We start from the raw sequence: 22,459 nt of genomic DNA on the forward strand, positions 1-22,459 counted from the left end.
GAGAAGCTTTTTGAAGGTGGGGGGGGGGGTATTCCATACCTCCTAGACCTCCCTACACTCTCCACCAACATTTTTAAGCCTTTAGCACTCTTGTTATCATTTTTTAGGGAGGGTTTTGGAACTTTCTTTGCCTGAAAGGTATTCCATGTCTCCCAAATTCCCTGTTACTTGATAAAAAATTGATGGTCATTTTTATAAAATGATAAAGGTGTCGAAGAGGGGAGGGAGGCGTATAGCACCGTGGGTATTGGGGGGGGGGGTTATGCAATACCTCTCCAGGTGTAAATATATCATACGAAAGAAATGCTCTTGAATCTCACCTCCAGATTTGTCTTTAAGATTCCGAAAGCTTCTCTTTCCTGGAACGTGTACCTTTTTTTAAATAGAGGTTTGGAAAATCTTTTACAGCTCCCCTCTATACTTTAAGGTAGGTAGGGGACGTCGAAGGCCCACCGAAGTCTACGCTCCAGGAAAGAGAAGCTTTTGAACAATATTCTGTTTGGAGGGAGGTATAGCACCGTGGGATCTGGGGGATATGGACTCCTTTTTTTAAATTATTCTTGTAAAGGTTTTGTCGGGGCTAACACGATAACGGGGGATTTGAAAGACATGGAATACCTTTCAGCCAAAAAATAATTTTGAACAACACCGGGGGTCTGGTGGATAAGAAATATCTTCTAGTCAGAGGTATACGTTCCAGGAAGGAGAAGCTTTCCTGGAATTTATTTACCAGGGGATGTATTCCAGACCTCCCAGACTCCCCTCCGGTGCTACACTTTCCACCAACATTTTTAAGCCTTTAGCACTTTGGTTATCATTTTTAGGGAGGGCTTTTGAATTTTCTTTGCCTGAGAGGTATTCCATGTCTCCCAAATTCCCTGTTAATGGATGGTTCTTCTTATAAAATGATCACAATGGTGTCGAAGGGGAGGAGAAAAGCGTATAGCACCGGGGGTCTGGGGGGTATGCAATACCTCTCCAGGTAAATACATCATAGGAAAGAAATGTTCTGTGAATCTCCCTTCAGAATTGTCCTTAAGATTCTGATTTCCTGGAACGTACACCTTTTTTTAAATAGAGGTTTGGAAAACCTCTTATATCTTGGGAGGGGGGGTGCACCCCCCGATCACAGGTATACTTTCCAGGACAGAGAAGCTTTCGAAACGGGAATGAGAATTCTGGAGGGAGATTCACAGAATATTTCCTTCCTGGAATGTATTTACCCGGGGGGGGGGGGGGGAGGGGGGTTCTGGGACATTACAGTAACGGTTTGGGAGACATGGAATACCTTTCAGGCAAAGAAGGTTCAATAACGCTCTCTAAAAATCATTCCAAATGTATATAAGGCTTGGTGGGAGGTATAGCACCGTGGAGTCTGGGGGATATGGACTCGGGGGGGGGGGGGGGTGCTATACTCCCATCCAAAATTGTAATTGCTTCAGCACATTTGTGATCATTTTGAAGGAAGGTTTTGGAGGAGACCACAGTTATAGGGAATTTGGGCAACATGTAATTTTTCTAAACCTTTTGGGAGGAAATACAGTAACAAGGAAATTAGGCGACAATGAATACTTCTCAGGCAAAGAATGTATTGCCCTCCCTAAGAAATTCTAAAAAAATGAAGGCGTAAGAATTTTGGAGGGGAATATAGCACCTGGGAGGCTGGAGGGTATGGAATCCCCTCCAGCCACAGGTGCACATTCGGAACCTTAACAACAAGTTTGGAGGGAAAGTTTTCTAAACCTTTTTGCGGTACAACACAGTACGGAAGTACGACACACCCCCGCAGGAATACATTTCAGAGAAACACGGACTTTTTCAACTCCTAATGGCAATTTGAGAGGGAGTTTTACTGGAAATATTTTTCCTGGGACGTATTTATCTTGAAGATATTCCCAGGTTCTGTAAGTGCCGAAACTAGAGATCGCCGAGTTCTTCATGTTCTAGTAATTATTGCCGAATTTTTCACTTCTGTCTGACGTTCAATCTTCAGACCAACTCCCTCTTTATTTTGACCTCCTTATCTTTCAGAGGTTGTAACAGCTTTCTACAGCCAGAAAATGCCGGATTTTCAAGTATTGATTCAGTATTTAGTACATAGTTTCCTTTAACGAGCAAATTTTACAAGTTTCTACATGATGAAAAATTCGATGATGTTGTCGGTTCAGCTACCCTCTCAGAGATGGCGCAACGATTGCCACCTCGTCGCCGCGCCGGTTTGGTTTCGTATCACAAACATCAATTTCCAAAAAAAAAGAAGAAAAATTGATCTTTTCTCGGCTCTTTCACACTTCCTGCCTTTGCTCATCATTTTCGCTCGCCGGTTTATCCACGCGCTGCGACCTCATCCCGTAAAGACGTGAACAACTCGGAATAAAAAGAGCGGAATTGAAACAATTTTGAAAGCTCGCGAGCGCAATAAAATTGGATTAAGAAATTTCATAATGCGAGTACGTGAGACCTCAAAGGATAACTTAGCTTTAAATTCGATCGGAAACATTCATTTCGAGCAAATTTGAATATTTGTTTCGTATATAGCGGCACTCAAATGATTTTCCTGTTTTACATTTTTTTTTCTTCCCGGCCCCTCATCAATCTTTCTATATCATCCTGATATTGTTCCTATGTTAATTCCCTTATAAATATTCCGTTAGTGTAACTTCTACTTAAAGTGTTTCGGGACTATTAATTTTTTCATAGATTTTGGCGTTTCCGTAAGCTCGAGTCGAATTTGGTTACGAAATTTGTACCTAATTTTAATTGAAATTGACTAACGTGGACTTCTACGGAAAATATTGATTAACTCGGGTGGACCCCAATTTAGGTCTCGTGTTAGGCTCCTTTACGTAGGTGTTTCCATAAACACCTCCGTAAGTATCCCTATCCATTGTTATGGGGCAATTGTCTGGTGGCCTAGATGAGAGCACTTTTGATTCGAAATGCATGGAAACGGGGCAGTAAAAAAACTGATTATAGTTTCGCGATATCGAATTTTGGAGTTTTTGTGCATAAATAACAGAATGATATAGTGCGGCAGTATGAAGTTTCTTTCGGTTGTCCATGTTCAACCAGTTAGCCTTATTTAATTTATATGTAATTCTATCAAACTTCTTATTCACGTACATATATCGTAAACACCCTCTGAATGCGATTAATCTCAGTTTAAATGCATGGACCGTATATCACGCCACAGTAGTAAAATGACTTAACACGAGAGTGTCCATTAATTTTAATTTCAGAGCCTGCGAATGTACGTGGCGATGTGGACACAATAACTTTCAATTGGAGTATGCCTTTTGTATGTACTTCGGTCTCTCTAAATGGTAACCATTGATAGGTAGGATAATTTCTTCCCTACAAAAAAAAACACTTGGAAGAATTTATCATAAGGTGGTGGTGCCTCACTGACCAATGCATCCAGTTCGTTATTTAGAATTAGCTTTTATGACATCAGACGGGGGAAATGAATAATTGTTGTATATCGTCTGCATACTAAGAGATATGACACACTACTCAAGACAAGCGGTGAATATATGGAGAATAATAACGGACCAAGAGTAGAACCCTGCGGTACTTCAGCTATAATTTTTTTATAGGAGCCTTAATTTTTTGTATAGGCAAAACACGGTGCTATGCTGACCAACAGAGAAACCGATGTCAGCTCTCGGTCCATCACCTGTAAATTACACGAAACCCTCCGGTTTGAGGAACGAGCAATCTGAGTTCAGTCACTGCTCCCTGTCCATCCCTTCTTGTGAGGAGGGGATAGGATGTGAGGGTTTCCCCCCAGATCCACCTGTGCTCAAGGCTTCGTAGGTCCTTCCACTCGGCCCCATCATTTAGCCGCATGGAAGCTTTTCGAACCTCTTCCTTCACAGTGAATTATAAATGGTCTAGTCCCAGAAGTGCCTCCATGGCCAAAGCTGGCAGGGTTTTCGTGGCTCCAGTGACTCCCAGACAAGCGAGCCTTTTTACCTTTCCTAACTGCTCAATCTCACCCTCAACTTCAACCTCAACCGCTGCCTCAATCTCAATCTCAACCGCAATCGCAAATTCAAATCCAAATTCAAATTCACATTCACATTCACATTCAAATTTAATTCAAATTCAACTTCAACTCCAACTTCAAATTCAACTTCAAATTCAACTTCAAATTCAACCTCAAATTTAACTTCAGATTCAACTTCAAATTCAACTTCAGATTCAGCTTCAAATTCGACTTCAAATTCAACTTCAAATTCAATTTCAACTTCAAATTTAAGTTCAATTTCAATTTCAAGTTCCAGTTCCAGTTCCAGTTCCAGTTCTTGTTCAAGTTCCATTTCAAGTTCAACTTCATGTTCAACTTCAAATTCAACTTCAAATTCAACTTCATATTCAACTTCAAGTTCAACTTCATATTCAACTTCAAGATCATCTTCAAATTCAACTTCAAATTCAACTTCAAATTTAACTTCTAATTCAACTTGAGATTTAACTTCAAATTGAACTTCAAATTTAACTTCAAATTCAACTTCAAATTCAACTTCAAATTCAACCTCAGGTTCAACGTCAAATTCAACTTCAAATTCAACTTCAACTTCATATTCAACTTCAAATTCAACTTCTAATTCAACTTCAAATTCAACTTCAAATTAAACTTCAAATTCAACTTCAAATTTAAGTTCAATTTCAATTTCAAGTTCCAGTTCCAGTTCCAGTTTCAGTTCCAGTTCCAGTTCCAGTTCTTGTTCAAGTTCAATTTCAAGTTCAACTTCATGTTCAACTTCAAATTCAACTTCAAATTCAACTTCATATTCAACTTCTAATTCAACTTCATATTCAACTTCAAGTTCAACTTCAAGATCATCTTCAAATTCAACTTCAAATTCAACTTCAAATTCAACTTCAAATTTAACTTCTAATTCAACTTGAGATTTAACTTCAAATTGAACTTCAAATTTAACTTCAAATTTAACTTCAAATTCAACTTCAAATTCAACCTCAGGTTCAACGTCAAATTCAACTTCAAATTCAACTTCAACTTCATATTCAACTTCAAATTCAACTTCCAATTCAACTTCATATTCAACTTCAAATTCAACTTCAAATTCAACTTCAAATTAAACTACAAATTCAACTTCAAATTCAACTTCAAATTCAACTTCAAATTGAATTCAACTTCATATTCAACTTCAAATTCAACTTCTAATTCAACTTCATATCCAACTTCAAGTTCAACTTCAAGTTCAACTTCAAGATCATCTTCAAATTCAACTTCAAATTTAACTTGTAATTCAACTTGAGATTCAACTTCAAATTGAACTTCAAATTCAACTTCAAATTTAACTTCAAATTCAACTTCAAATTCAACTTCAAATTCAACCTCAGGTTCAACGTCAAATTCAACTTCAAATTCAACTTCTAATTCAACTTCATATTCAACTTCAAGTTCAACTTCAAGATCATCTTCAAATACAACTTCAAATTCAACTTCAAATTTAACTTCTAATTCAACTTGAGATTCAACTTCAAATTCAACTTCAAATTTAACTTCAAATTCAACTTCAAATTCAACTTCAAATTCAACTTCAGATTGAGCTTCAAAATCATCTTCAAATTCAACTTCAGATTGAACTTCAAGATCATCTTCAAATTCAATTTCAAATTCAACCTCAAATTTAACTTCAAATTCAACTTCAAATTCAACTTCAAATTCAACTTCAAGTTCGACTTCAAATTCAACTTCAAATTCAACTTCAAATTCAACTTCAAATTAAACTTCAAATTCAACTTCAAATTCAACTTCAAGTTCGACTTCAAATTCAACTTCAAATTCAACTTCAAATTCAACTTCAAATTAAACTTCAAATTCAACTTCAAATTCAACTTCAAGTTCGACTTCAAATTCAACTTCAAATTCAACTTCAAATTCAACTTCAAATTAAACTTCAAATTCAACTTCAAATTCAACTTCAAGTTCGACTTCAAATTCAACTTCAAATTCAACTTCAAATTCAACTTCAAATTCAACTTCAAATTCAACTTCAAATTCAACTTCAAATTCAACTTCAAATTCAACCTCAGGTTCAACTTCAAATTCAACTTCTAATTCAACTTCCAATTCAACTTCTAATTCAACTTGAGATTCAACTTGAAATTCAACTTCAAATTTAACTTCAAATTCAACTTCAAATTCAACTTCAAATTCAACTTCAGATTGAGCTTCAAAATCATCTTCAAATTCAACTTCAGATTGAACTTCAAGATCATCTTCAAATTCAACTTCAAATTCAACTTCAAATTCAACTTCAAATTCAACCTCAAGTTCAACGTCAAACTCAACTTCAAATTCAACTTCAACTTCATATTCAACTTCAAATTAAACTTCTAATTCAACTTCATATTCAACTTCAAGTTCAACTTCAAATACAACTTCAAGATCATCTTCAAATTCAACTTCAAATTTAACTTCAAATTTAACTTCAAATTCAACTTCAAATTCAACTTCAAATTCAACTTCAAATTCAACTTCAAATTCAACTTCAAATTCAACTTCAAATTCAACTTCAAATTCAACTTCAAATTCAATTCAATGTTCGTTCGTTCAAAAAGATCCAAATAGATTTTTTTTAATTTCAAAAATCGGTTTGAAATTTTGTGTATTTTTTCAATCATTCGAACCTAATTTTTTGATTATTTTTTTAATCTTTTTTGATTTTTTTTAAGCACTTAGATCTCATCCATCATCCTTAGTGTTTTGTATTTTTGAAAAGACAATTTAACGTGCTATCTTTTTGGATTAAATCATACGGGGTGTCCCATTAAAAAAATAAGGTTAGGTTCGATAATTTTTTTCAACAATCATTATAAAGAAACTTTTATTATAAACATTTTTCTGTATCTCTTTTAACTAAGAAAATATGATCATTTTGGAATTGAGAACTTTTTAATTTCCCCCCGTATCTCATAAGCGAAATTTTTCAAATTTGGATTTTACCATTTTAAGTGTGAGCCAGAAAGAACACAAGCCGCCTATATTATTTTGTTGATAGCACTAATAAGTAAGTAAGGAGACGCCCTATGAAATTGTTGGAAATGGGACATCCTGTACAGTATGTCCCATTTTGTTTGGGACTGCAGTGTATCTCAGCTGTTTTAAAGCTAGAGACGATTTCGTCGTTTTCGCGCAACTTTTAATACCACAAACAGAATCAATCTGGTTACGTTTGTTTCTGAGATACAGGGTGGACACGAAAAGTTTGACTTTATGAAATGTTTTCATTTCTTACTATCCATATATAAGATAGAAGAAAGATAAAAACTGCTCATTTTAGATATTTTATGTAGAATCCAAACGCAACACCCTGTATATGTTAACGTCTTTTTTTTTTTATTTCTTTTTCCTCAACTCATTGATGTATCACAATAGTTTGTTTATGAGATACAGGGCGAAGAGATGTTTTCATGTCTGACTATCCACATAAGATAGAAAAAAACAAAAACTGCTCATTTTAGATATTTTTATGTAGAATCCAAACCCAACACCCTGTATATTTTAACGTTAATTTTTTTCATTTCTTTTTCCTGATCACATTGATGCATCATAATCGTTTGTTTCTGAGATACAAGGTGAAAACGAAAAGTTTGACTTTATGAGATGTTTTCAACACCCTGTATCTTTTATCGTCAATTTTTTTTTCTTTTTCCTGATCACATTGATGTATCACAGTTGTTTGTTTCTGAGGATATACAGGGTGAAAACGAAAAGTTTGACTTTATGAGATGTTGTCATATCTTGTTATCCGTATAAGATAGAAAAAAGATAAAAACTGCTCATTTTAGATATTTTTATGTAGAATCCAAACCCAACACCCTGTATCTTTTATCATCAATTTTTTGATTTCTTTTTCCTGATCACATTGATGCATCACAATCGTTTGTTTCTGAGATACAGGGTGAAAACGAAAATGAAAATGTTATTATATCTTACTATCCATATAAAATAGAAAAAAAACCAAAAACTGCTCATTTTAGATATTTTATGTAGAATCCAAACGCAACACCCTGTATATTTGAACCTTAAATTTTTGATTTCTTTTTCCTGATTACATGGTTGTATACCTATACATTACTCGCTATATTATTTCCGGAATTTTCCGCTATCTTTCAAGGATGTATCTAAAACGGCCTGAAAAACCGTGGATCACATTTAAACAGTTCTGGAAAAACGCAATAACGCTCTAGAATGTGCGTATAAGATTCTGACTTACTGACCTTCCATAGCTTTCGAGTGCTTTTTCCAAGGCACCCTCCGCCTCTCCTAAGCTGTCTACACCTTAATAATTCAAAAAGACCTAAATAAGAGTGGGATGGAAACACCACTCTAGTTTCGCTACGAACCTCCAAAGGTTTCAAAAACCTGCCAGAGCCTCCTATAGTGTTATAAAGACTTTGAAGCCCTTTAGTCGGTTTTGAAAACCTTTAAAAGACCTTAAGAGCTTTTTAAAATCCTTCGTTGAGTGTTCACGAGACTGCGTTGAAGAGCCTTTGGGTTCTTAAGCGTCTTCACTAAGCTGTAAGTGTATTTCTACTGTTCTAGAGCCTTCATGAGTCACCAAATGTGTTCTCCTCAAACTCTGTAGCCCTTTAAAGTCTTCAACTCGCCTTTAAGAGCTTTTGAGAGTCGTTAAGGGTTTATAATAATTTTTAAAAATCTTAATATCCTGTACAGGGTGTCCCATTTTCGACACTTTTCTAGGGTATCTTCCGTAACTGTTAGTGCTATCAAAAAGTAATTTTTGAGTTCATCATGGTCAGTTCAAAATTTTAAAATATTCTCTCGCTTAAGAGGTACGGGGGAAAATCAATAAATTGCAATTTCAGAATGACCCTACGTTTTCTTAGTTAAAAGAGATGTTTATTACAAAAGTTTCTTTGCGCTGATTGTTGCATGTATATACGAGGTGAGGTGAAAAAGTAAGCGGACCTAACCTCATTTTTTAAATAGAACACCCTGCATGTATTAACGCGTCTGTAGACAGCCGAAAACTAACAGGAAATGCAATTCGGATTTCTGGTGTATTTTCGTGAAAAAAGTGGGGGGGGGGTCATTTTTTACCACAAATGCTGGTGGTAAAAACACAAGAAACGCTATAACTTTTGATACACGAGTACGATTTTCAATTTTCTGAGCGATTTGGAACGAGGGGAATCCCCACCATCACAAGCGCCAAATCAGAGGGAGGGGGTGGCTGGTATCCCACTGAGGGGGGGGGGCATTGTAAAATTTGGCTATACAATCTTGAAAAATCTTTAGCACTTCTTTCATAAATCTTTACCGTCTTGATCGATTGAAAGCAGAAAACTACCCCGCGATTTAGTCAGCAATAAATCTAGATCAAGTCGCCGGCACGTGTCGGCCATCTTTACTTGTCGATGACATCGGGACGTGCACTGTTTTCGTTTGGGGCACGAAGACGTTTACATTTACGATTTATATCCAAATGGAGCCTTCCTCAATTTCGACCCTCCATTTTCTCGTATTATCAAAAAGCTCGAAAGTTTGTTAACGCACGACGTCCTAATCGCTTTCGTCGCGGTCCGAATTAACTCGGCGTGCATACAAATGGAAAGTTTATAAGGGGGTGGGTCATGGGCTAATAAAATTTAATCTTCCCACCCTTTGTCTCATAACTCATAGAGCTCTCTCGACGGGCAATAAAAAAAAGAGAAAAAAAATCAATTCGAAAAAGTTACCACTTGACGAACGATAAACTTTTGATGCCGGCCGAAGGGAGCGCCGCCGCGCCGCTCGTATTTCACGTGGCCGTTTCGCAAAACGAGCCGAAAAAGAAATATTGCCCCAATATGAATGTCTAATTGAAGCAAGCACAATAAATGTTGGTTTGCAACGAGAGACGTAATGAGTCGCACGTAATGTGTGTAAAGTCTATACATTTGAGTGATGTGTCGGGGAGACGCCAGCGTGACGTCACTAGACGTCGGCGTCGGCCGGTCCGGTCACCCCTTACTCTTCCGATATACACTACTGTGTCCTAGACCCTATCCTACTAACAGCCTACGTGCTTGCAAATTATCTCTCTGTACGTCGAGGCATTTCGAATGTCTCCACCCCTTCGAGATTATTACAAACAACTCGGAAAATCTATTTACCGCAAGCGTCGCCGCCGTCCCACCGTGCGGGGGGTTAACAGCTTTTGCCCTAGAAAGAAAAAATTACACGAGCACTTTTTGTAACTACAGAGAATTTTCCAGAGACGTTTAATGTGCCTATCTTCACTTCTCTAGGTCAATAGTCGCTTTGGCGTTACGTAAGATCGCATTCAATGCACTCAGGGGGTGCTTAAGTGAGAATTGTTTCATACTCGCTGCAAATTGACGTGCAATTCTAATTTTAATATACGTCGTTGCAGAAATACTGTGCCAAGTAAGTTAAGGGTGCATTGCGATTTTTTACTTCTTTGCCGTTTTCGTGAACACCTCCGATGCCATCTACACCTGATCAATTCTAGGTTGAGGTGTCATAATAGGAATACTTTAAATCGGAACTACGAGTAATGTTTTTAAAATTCCAAAATAGTGTTCAAAACTGTTTTTTAACGTGCCCTACAGCCTTCTAGTGCTCAAGAGCCTTTCAACGCAATCTTCAACGACCCTCAAGAGGTTTCAAGAAGTTCCTATATTAGTCCTCAAGACTGTTTAGTGTCCCTCAAAATTCTACTGTTAATAGGAATTTCTAAAAGATATACAACCCTTAATTTTACATAACTAAAGTTACGCGATACCTCATAAGAAATGTCCTTCTGAAGACTACGATCCTGACATAAAACAAGTTAGGGGTGGCCCTTCCTGCTTCGTGAAATGATAGAATGATATGGACTGTAATTAAGATATTACCGTCGGATAACTTTTCTTCTAAGAATTTGTGAAGGTGTCGTGGTCCTCAGAGTGAAGTGTTTTTGTATAGATTACGATAAACGTCATCTGTATTACCATAATAGGAGAACTTCCCACCACGAAAAATCGCACATGTCACTTCCATGAAGGTTAGGCCTTGAAAAATTGTGAGACTCTTTGACATATTCTTAAAGTCTAAACGGGTCTTTAGAAACTATAAAATATTTAGTAAGCTTTAAAATCCCAAAATTTCTGAAAGTGCTCCGTCACAACCAGGGCCGGATTTAGCATAGCGCCATGTGGGCCCGGGCCCATAGCGGCACATTTTTAGGGGCGGCAAAAAACAATGCGAAAAATAAGGTAACCACTTAAGAAATTGAAGTTGGAATGTTAGTACGCACACTCTTCCCAACTTAAAACTAATCATGAAATATGTAGTAACATAACCTCACATTTCGACGAAATTATTTGAACTTTGTATTAAGGTTGTGGAAAATTTAGGGCTTTTTCCGCAATTTTTTTTGTTGAAAACGCCTAATTAAGGTTACTCAGTAACTCGGCAATTCTTGTTCTATTCCCCTAAGAGTTCTACGGTAGTCTTTGGGAAAAGGTAATCGAATTTTCGTACACACTGGGTGGTATTCCATACCTTCAGGCCTCCAGGTATTACAATCGAACCAACTTCTCAAGTCGGGGTGTTAGCGACCGTGCCGTAGAATGCGTGGCACCCCAGTGCAGTGTCGATAACGCCCGCGGATACCGGGCGACCTCCGAATGGTGGCTCCTTCCGTGGCTGGGAGCTAAGCCTTAGGCCCAGGCGAGACCGTATTTCCTCACTATGCGTGGGTATGGCCAATAATTCAAACAAACCCATTCTGGGCTCCTCGTCAGAGGCGACTAACAACAAGCATATTGACAGAGGGGCCGGGTCCAACTCAGGGCTTTATTCAAGAACCTGGTGGTGGGCTAGCAAGAAGAATAGCGCAAACAAGGCGACGGCGAGGAAACACCGGCTCGAAGGTCAAGCGGGCCCTGCGCCAAAGCCTAACGTTGTGTCTGGGTCGTTGGCTCAGGGAGGTAACCCGACATCAGCAATCAAGCGTCTCAGACCGGAGAGAGAGACTGGCTCAGGGCAGCCTGAGAAGAAGCTTAGAACTTCTGGAGCATCCAAAGTTGCGGGACTCAGGGTGTGGCCATCGTTCCGGTATCGCAGCCTGAGGTGGACATCACAGAGCCTCAGTCAAGAGACAGCTCTACCGAGGCAACGAGACCAACGATATCGACCTCCAAAAGGCGTCGAGATCACTACAGGTGCCGCCAGAGATCGACAAAGATGTCAGCGAGCTTTTGACTCGTGTGGAGGTACTTGGTTCCTACCAGCGGTCGGAACCGTCGGCCTCACTAGGGGAGGGGGAGCCCGGTACATCAGTTATGAACAAGGCAACAGCTTAGGGTACACGCGGATCTGGGAGGAAACCCTCAGAACCGATCCCCTCCTCAAGAAGGGATGTGATCCGGTCCGTTTTTCTGAAACCAAAGAGTCTCCTAGACAGCGAACATTGGCTGAACGCAGATTGCCTGTTCCTCAAATCTCACAAAATTACCATTTTTGGGGAACAACGTAGTACCTTGGGGTTTGGGGTTATGGAATACCCTCCAGTATACGATGATTCGATTACCTAGTGAGTGCTTGACAATTTTTGCACAATTACTAACACTTCTATGGAACACTATTTGGGAAAAGACCATAAAATCCTCGTACACACTGGGGGTGTGGTATGGACCCCCCCCTCCCCGTATACGAAGATTCGATTAGCCAGTAAGGGCTTGACAATCTTTGCTCAATTACCCCTAACATTTCAACATCTACTTCTTTGGAAAAAGGTAATCGAATTTTCGTATACACTGAGGGTATTCCGTACCCCCAGCTCCCCCAACCCATCCCCCGGTACCAAGATTTCGCATACAACAGCATAAGCATTCCAAATTGCTATGATACTTTTTTGAAAAGGGCAGCCGCATCTTGGTTTCCTTTTCTCAAAAATTGTCGTTTTCGGTGAAGAAAGTAGGGGGGGGGGGTCTGGTAGGTATACTAAGATTTGACTACCCAGTAAGTGCTTGACAATTCTTGCTCTACTATCCCCAACAATTCTACCGGAATCTTTGGGGGAAGGTAGTCGAACCCTCGTACACACTGGGGGGTTTTTCGTATCCCCCAGACCCCCGGTACTATGATCTCGCATACAAGAGCTAAAACATTCAAAACTCCCCTGATACTTTTTAGAAAAGAATAACTACATGTTGGCCTCCCGAGGGAAACGATGATCTTTTCTCGAAAAGTACAGTTTTTTGGAAACGTAACGTAGTACCGGGGTTTACGATGATTAGATCACCCAGTAAGGGCTTGACAATTTTTGTCCAATTACCCCTAACCCTTCTCCGGTATAATCTTTAGGAAAAGGCAATCGAATCCTCGTACCATACCCCCCAGACCCCCCAGTACTACCATCTCATATACAAGAACTAAAGCCTTCAAGACTCTCCTGATACTGTTCAGAAAAGGGCAGCTACATTTTCGCCTCCTAAGGAAAGGTTCGATGATTTTTTCTCGCAAATTACCGTTTTTGGGGAATAACATAGTAGGGGGGGGGGTTATGGATTCCCCCCCCCCCATACGACGATTCGATTACCCAGTACGGGATTGACAATTTTTGCTCAATTACCCATAAAACTTCAACGGTATAATTTTTTGGTAAAGGCAATCGACGTCCCGGTCCCGTAATCGCAGGGGAGGGGGGAGGGGGATCCCCAGACCCCCGGTACTATGATTTCGCATACAAGGGCTAAAGCCTTCAAAACTCCTCTGGTAGGTACGTTTGAGAAGAGGGCAGCTACATCTTCGCTTCCTAAGGAAAGGTTCGATGAGTTTTTCTCGAAAAATACCGCTTTTGAGAAACAACGTACTACCGGGGGGTATGTAATCCCCCCCCCCCCCTCTATACGAAGATTCGATTACCCAGTAAGGATTTGACAATTTTTGCTCAGTTACCCATAACACTTCAACGGTATAATTTTTTGGAAAAGGCAATCTACGTCCCGCAAACACAGGGGGGGGATCTCCAGACCCCTGGTACTATAATTTCTTCAAAACTCTTCTGATAGGTACGTTTTAGAAAAGGACAGCTACATCTTCGCCTCCTATGGAAAGGTTCGATGATTTTTTCTCGGAAATTACCGATTCTGGGAAACAACGTACTACCGGGGGGTATGTAATTCCCCCCCCCCCACCCCCTATACGTAGATTCGATTACCCAGTAAGGGTTTGACAATTTTTGCTCAATTACCCATAACACTTCAACGGTATAATTTTTTGGAAAAGGCAATCTACGTCCCGTAAACACAGGGGGGGGGGATCCCCAGACCCCCGGTACTATAATTTCTTCAAAACTCTTCTGATAGGTACGTTTTAGAAAAGGGCAGCTACATCTTCGCCTCCTATGGAAAGGTTCGATGATTTTTTCTCGGAAATTACCGTTTTTTGGGAAACAACGTAGTACCGGGGGGTATGTAACCCCCCCCTCCGTATCCGAAGATTCTATTACCCAGTAACGGCTTGACAATTTGACCCAGTGCCGGTGCGATGGAGGGATTTCAACCCCTCGTTGTCCACCTCCAAGTGGCGTCGAGGTCACTATCGGTGCTCTCTCAGAGATTTTGGTTCGTGTGGCGGTTCTTGGCTCCGACCGAGGGTCGGAACTGTCGGCCTCACTAGTGGGTGGGGAACCAGTGACGGACACGGTAACCTTCTTACGGAGTAATTTGCAGCACAGTAAGGGGGCGACCTGTTTAATAAGCCGTCAACTTGTTATAAAGCAGAGAGGCATATCTCTCATACAAGACACTTGGGTTTGCAGAGGACGAGTAAAAGGTCTGGTCCAGGCGGAGGATTGTCTTTATTATAAGAGGGAACCTTAGGACTCGCATTTATGACGATAGACAAATCGACCCTTATCTAATGGTTGATTTCTTGATTCAGGGATCTCATAGCTCGTAGGGACGGAGCAGGCACGTGAAAGAGCTCGTGCAGGGGGCTTTTGAACAGGTGGAAAAGTGGAAAAGACAGAGGTTGTTCCATTTATGAATAAACGGAGGGCGGACCTTAATGGGCTCACTCTTCAAGGACGTCAACTGGGTCAGACTAGGTCAGTGAAATATTTGGGAGTTATCATAGACTCCCGCCTGACTTAGAAAGGGCATATTGAGCGAATAAGCAAAAATGCCAGTGAAGGTCTATGGGAATGCAGAAGGACTTTTGGCTGTACATGGGGCTTGAACTCTCGACTGGTATACTACGTCCACTGCAGGAATATGGACTTCTCTGGGACACTTAGTTGTGGAGGTAGAGGCTCAGAAGACCTCCATACGGTTAAACGATTGAGACCGGTGGAAAAATCTAGGCAGTCTAGGGTACGAGCGCATCTGGGAGGAAACTCTCAGAACTGATCGCCTCCTCGCAAGAAGTGGCTTAAAGGAGTCATATCCTTTACTGAGAGGAACGGGCTCTGAACGTAGTTGCGAAAGAAGGGGGCTAGGTAAAACGGGTGTTTGGTTTTCTAAGTGCCGCCTGGTCGTGCTCCCCTGTGAATAGATAGATCACACCCCTACAGTAGCCTTTGAAAGAAGGTAATCGTAAACACTGGGGGCCCAAACCCCCATAGAGCTAAGCATTCGAAACTTTTATGATACTCTATGAAAAAGGACAGCCGCATCTTCCGGAGGACAGGTGCGATAACCTTTTCTAAAAACCTTGGAGGGGGGGGGGGTCTAGGGGATGTGTGCCCAGTCTAAGAAGACTCTATTACCAAGTAATGGCTTGACAATTCTTGCTCTAAATACCCTCGAACTTCTACGCTAGTCTTTGGGAAGAGGTAATCGAATCTTCATAAGCACTGGGGGGTATTGGGGGTATTCCATACCACCCAGACACCCCGGTACTACCTTCATTTTCATTGTCGAAAGTATGATATATTATGGTGACAGACTTTGAATCGACTTTATGCTGTCTATGAGAGGTTGGAAGTTTCATTACACTCGCGGAGATCGGGGTTATGATTCCTTGAGAAAATAACGTGGATATCACTCTAAACTTCAGCTCACAAAACTTGATTATGGTAATCAAGGGAATGTATGACGCCGTTCATAATCTGTAAAACAAATTCTTAATAAGTCTTTACGGCGACGTCGTAACTTGTCTGTGCTTAATGGACCATAATCGTTTGTGTAAATGGCGTGTGAATGTGCAAACAAGACGCTCGCTAAACGTTTATTATGGATGCAGGCTGAATTTAAGTTTCGATAATGAAGCTTTACAAGATAATAAAATTTTGTTCATTTACCTGTTTCAGTCGGAAAATTTTTTTTCGGTCACGTTTTATCCTAATTATCCATCAATTGCGGTAGGTGAGCTCCGCTGCCTTTAACTGCAAGACTCACTTACCTGTCCTTCTGTTAATCCGCATATTTATCGGAAAAGTACCAGATCATTACCACTTTCCGGAGGCGTACAAAGAGTAATGCATTGCAATTGTAATCTTTTACCGACTCGGCGGGTGTGTTTGGTTTCGAAGCGCGTTATCTGACCATTACCATTTTACGGGCGAGTTTAGAGGTTCGCCGCATAGTGGTTGCAATTTTCCGCTCGCCCTTTAAACTCGGATTGCTTTCGCAAATTAGAATAGAGGTCAATTGCCGATACTTTTTGTGTCTCCCCCAAAGTATCATTATTTATGTACGCGATAACGTACGATCTTAAGGGGTCGGAAGAAGTCAATAAACACGAAAGCACGTTAAAAAAGACATTCAAATCGGAATTTCGAATGGGTTATTACTACTATTTACTTTCGTGAGTGTTTACTGCTCCACTTACGCTCGAAATGGGTTTTAATGCACTTTACGTCGAGGACATTATTGTATTCGTCTTATCTCGACTTTGTCCTTGCATGCGGAAAAAAACCGCCCCGTAGGGGTACGAAAATGGGGGGGGGGGGGGGGGGGTCGCGCGCGTATTCTTTTACATTGTCATTTAATACAAGTTTCGAAAACTAACGTAGATATCGTCCGAAAGAAAGTTTGTTCTTATTCTCTCCTTGAACCATTGCCAAAATCTAGACAGATCCGGAATAAATTATTACATCTCTACACAAATCTCTCATATATAAGGAACTTTACGAACGTTTGTCTACGCAGAGAGACTATTATCGGTGCCATATCCATCCGGCCTTGTAAGACAGAGAGAACAATATTTTTTCACTTATTTTAGAATCGTCAATGTTTAAACCATGTAAAGTATCGCTATACGGAACGTTGCCAAAAATGCACATTGCCAATGGTTTTTGCAAGCTCTCCAGTGAAACACCCCTTTTATTGAATCCTTTTTTGTTTGCCATTCTGATGCAACTCCACATTCAAGCGGATTAATTACATTTCTGCCCCAAATATTAAACCATCCCTTAGAAAAACGCCAAGTCGTTTTTACAGATTTTTATTTCTCTTATTTATACATAATTTTTAAAATCAGGAACATTGTTGACGTCTCATAAAAATTGTAGCTTTTATTTACCTAATACTAATTTCGTTAGTTATTTATCAAATAATTTTTAATTTACAATTTTTGCAAAAGCTAAGATGTGTTTCATGCTTTTGTATTTTGGACTTAGTTTTACATACACACAGATAGAAATCTATGATATCTTCAAAGAATTGATCTAAAGATAAATAATCTCACTTTGAACTTCCTCCACGCACGATTTATTGCCATCACTCATTTACATAGAAAATATAATATTAAAACATCTGACTAGCGGCGAAAAAGTTCAAAGCCTTCTCCTCGTAATCTTAAAACCTTTCGTCTTCTTCGCGCAACGGTCGGCGGTAACGTCTCAATTTTTTTAGTTTGTCGATGAATTGGGTCATTTTGTTAAGATAGGTGTAGGGCGAGCGCGAGGGGGGGGGGGATTCCCCTCCAATCGATGGTTTCGAATGAAAACTTTCGCCATAAAAAATTGGAAGCCTTCCCATTCGCACGGAAATTTATTATACAAATGTGAGAAGGAAGATCGGTGACATCCTAAACGTGAACCAATTGCCTAAAAATGACGTGGTTTTCCGATCGTCAACGCCAAATTGGCACCTCCTCAACGATACAGTTGCTCTATTGAGTATGACTGAAACAGCAAAACTCGTAGAAAATTCACGCGAATAGGGCCTACTAAACAACTTTTGCTAATTAAGCAATTTTCAGCAATAACTTCTAACAATTTTTATTTTCTGTTTCAGCAATAATTGATAATCAGTTCCAAAATTGACAAGTAACAAGAGGTAATACCTGATTATATGCTTAATTTTTAAGTAGTCGGGTTTTTAAATTAATTTTTGCTTAATTAGGTAAAAATAATTAAGGTCTTGATATTTTACCGAAAAGCATAAGAGCAGCTACAAAATGGCAACATTCATTACTCAGCTCAATTTTCGAAGGAAACACTGAAAAGTGTCGAAAACATTTTGCTAATTGCTAATTAAGCAATTATTCAAAACAATTTGAGCTCAAACGGGCAGTTTAGTTGTATGAAGCAAGCAGGGGCAAATTAGTATAAGTGATTTTGAAGAAACTAGTGAAAATGGACTCCAAGTAATATTCTTTTGCTTAATTAGGCGAAGCGAAACAAATTCAGAAATTAATGTTTCAACAGAAGGCAGAATTTTGAAACGAGATTCACTGTGGTATCCAAAATTAACTTAATTAATCAAAAATAAGATCAAATGTATTGCTTAATAAATTAGCTATATTTTTCAATCTAGCACACAATTAATTTGTGAAGTAATGTCTCCTTAGGCAAGTAACGATAAAATTACGCAGTAATTATTACTGCATTGCTTACTTTTTTGCTAATTAAGTCAAGCAAAAATTAAGTAAAATAATTTTACGTCTTATTTTTAAAGGGATTATAATTATAATGAAACTGCAATTAGTTGAATTTTTCGATCCAAAAAACGTAATTAATTTATGAATTAACGTCATTTTGAAATAAGGCAAGTAAAGGCGGTGTCATACGGTAATTAGTGCGTATCAACGTCAGTTTGGGTAACAGATATTAATTTCAATTATTTTTTGTCAATTAAGCAAAGCAAAAAGCAAATAGATAAAATGTATCTAAGTCAAGGAAATTTTTAATTGAGTGTTAAACGAGTTAATTAGATTATAAATTAATTGAATTCACGATAAATACAAAATGTCAATGCGAATATTCGCAAATGAAAAAAATTGCGAATCCTTAAATGGATAGTTTGCTAAAAAATAAGTTCACTTTAAAATTATCAACAATTTGAATTAAACTAGGCACTTGGTATAAAGAAGCAATTATTGTGCCATCGTTAATTTCTTAAAGAAATGTTTACGCGTTATTTGTGTGGTGGTAATTTACCATTATAAAGTAAATTTATAATTTATTATAATTAAGCGAGGAATGCTAATTAAGCGAGAAATGCTAATTAAGCAAACAATACTAGCAATTGCTTCATTTTTAACTATGAGTTTAAAGCTAATAGAAATAAATATTAATTGTTAATCAATTAACGTAATTTACTGATGAATTAGTGTCTCCTCAAATGATCCAAATGGAGAAGCGGCAATTATTGCTGCTTTGTTTAATACAATCCATGTTAATTGGAGTAGGCAGCAGGAATTAACTTTAATTAATTTTTTCTGATTGAGGAAAGGTAATAAATTAGTCAAAATTGAATTAAAATTAATTTGTCTATAAGAGATGGAGACAGAAATTTCAACTCAAAGTTATTTAAAAAATAGCCAAAGCAAATTTTTTTTCGGTAACTAGCAGAACTCAATTAGTTCATAAAATTAATAACGTAGTTTCGACTTTTGTAAGTAAAGGTATAAACGACATTCTCGAAAGAATGTTGAGAGGAAATTCTCTAAGTAATCAACAATGAGCTTAATTAAGCAAAAGTAAGATCACATGTTTTGCTTGACGAAAGCATAGACGTTAATTAATTAGTTATATTTTTTAATCATTGTCTTCCTAGGTAAGTAACGGTGAAATTATGCAGCAATTATTTCTTCTTTGTTTTAATAAGCAAGTAGGAGAAATTAATTTCAATTAATTTTTGCTAATTTAACAAAGCAAAAAATTAAATAGAGAAAATGTATCAGGCTCTACGTTTTATGTTTAGAGCGATCACAGGAAGCATTAAAATGAGCTTCAATTAGTTACATTTTTCGATCTAGCAAACAAAATTTTGCTAATTTAGGAATAATTGTCCTCTTCAGATTCAACGATAATTTGAGTAAGTAGCATAAATTACTATTAATTATTATCCTAATTAAGCAAAGGAAAACAATAAGTAGCTAAAATGTATCTGATTCAACTCCTATATACATTTTTCGAACCAGCAAACGTAATTAATTACAAATTGATCTATTTTTAAATGAGGCAAGTAAAGGTGAAATTAAACAGTAATTATCGATTATCAACGCTAATCTGAGTAACAGAAATAATTTTCAATTAATTTTTTGTCAATTAAGCAAAGCAGAGAATAAAACAGAGGAACGTATCTGATTCAATTGAGTTTTTCGCTCTGACAAAGGTAATTAATTAATCAACCTTAAAAAGAAAGTAAAAGTGAAAGCAGACGGCAATCATTGCTGATTAGCATAATATTCAAAGTTTATTTCAGTGCGTGAGGAAAAATAATTTTAATGAATCTTTTTCGCTAGTTCAGCAAAGACATATTGCTGAGGTTTTTTTTCTAACCGATCAACAAAAATTATAAATTAGCAATGATAACGTAAAAAGGCGACCATGATTAGACCTGAGATTTGTGTTGAAGGTTAAATTTAAAAAATAGACAATGAGACCTTTAATTGAGTTTGCTAATTCAGCATAATAAGATAACTGTACTAATTAATAATTACACTTTTGATAATTAAAGCTAATTAAGCCAATCGCTTAATCTTTAACTGGGAGTTTAAAGCTAACAAAGTGAATATTAATTGTCAATTAATTCATTGCTGAAAATTAATGTCTTCTCAAATGATCCATGTGGAGGAACGACCATTATTGCTGCTTAGTTAATAATCCATGTCAATTTGAGTAGGTAGCAGAAATTAATTTCAATTAATTTGTTTGACTGTATTAAAATGAATTTGTCTGTAGAATGTGGGCACAGAAATTAAAGAAAGGGTGTATGTGATTCAAACTCAAGATCATTTAAAAAATAATGAAAGCAATCCTTTTTGTTAATTAGCAGATACAATTTTGACATACTTGAGTAAAGGCAGTAATTTTTAATTTCTGGCAGAATTTTAAAAGGATATTCACTAAGGTATCAAAAAGGAGCTTATTAAGCAAAAATAAAATCAAATGTTTTGCTTGATCAATTAGTGATATTTTTCAATCTGCCAAACACAATTAATTTGTGAATTATCGTCTTCTTAAGCAAGTAACGGTGAAATTAGGCAGTAATTATTGCTGCTTTGCTTAATTTTTTGCTAAAAATTAAGTAAGGCAATGTATCTGACTCTACGTCTTATTTTTGGAGCGGAATCAAAACAGAAAACGAAAAAAAACAATTTGTGCAATTTTTTAATCCAACTAACGTAATTAATTTATGAATCAACTTTTTTTTTAATTAAGGCAAGTGGAGGTGAAATAAAACGATAATTATTACTGATTAGCTAAAAATTGAACATTAATTTAAGTAAGCAGTAGAGGCTACCTTTAATTAATCTTTTGCTAAGTAGGAAAACAAAAAAAAATAAGGTAAAAAAATGTATCTGATTCTACGTTTTGTGTTTAGAGCGATCATACACTTCAATTAGTTGAATTTTTTTATCCAACATACGTAATTTATTTATGAATTAATGTCTTTTTTGGAATAAATCAAGTAGAGGTGAAAGCAGACGGCAATGGTAGATACTTAGCTTAGGATTGAACGTTAATTTGAGTAAGTAACAGAAGGTACCTACCTTTAATTAATTTTTTGCTAATTAAGCAAAGCAAAAACAAAGTAAATCATTCTACGTCTTATTTTTAGAGCGATTATCGAAAGAGTTAAAAATAGCTTTCGATTAGTTGAATTTTTCGATCCAAGAAAGGTAATTAATTTATCTATTTCGTTTTTAAGATGTCAAGTAATGGAAAATTTAAACGGTAATTAGTGCTCGTCGCCGTTAATTTAAGTAACAGAAATTAATTTCAATTATTTCAAAGCAAAAAGAAAATAGATAACTTGTATCTAAATCAATGAAACTTTTAATTGAGTTTTTCCTAATTAAGTGATGTTAATTAAATTATAAATTAATCCAATTGATGGTAAATACAAAATGTTAATGCGAATATCGGCAAATGAAAAAAAATGGTGAACACTTAAATGGATAATTTGGTACAAAATAAGTACATTTTATAATTATTAACAGTTTGAAGCAATTTTTGCTTAAAGAAAGGTTTAAGCGCCATTTGTTTGCTAATTCAACACTTCAAAATAA

Source organism: Photinus pyralis, unplaced genomic scaffold (genome assembly GCF_008802855.1).
Source record: "Photinus pyralis isolate 1611_PpyrPB1 unplaced genomic scaffold, Ppyr1.3 Ppyr1.4_LG10, whole genome shotgun sequence".
NCBI classification, from domain to species: Eukaryota; Metazoa; Arthropoda; class Insecta; order Coleoptera; family Lampyridae; genus Photinus; species Photinus pyralis.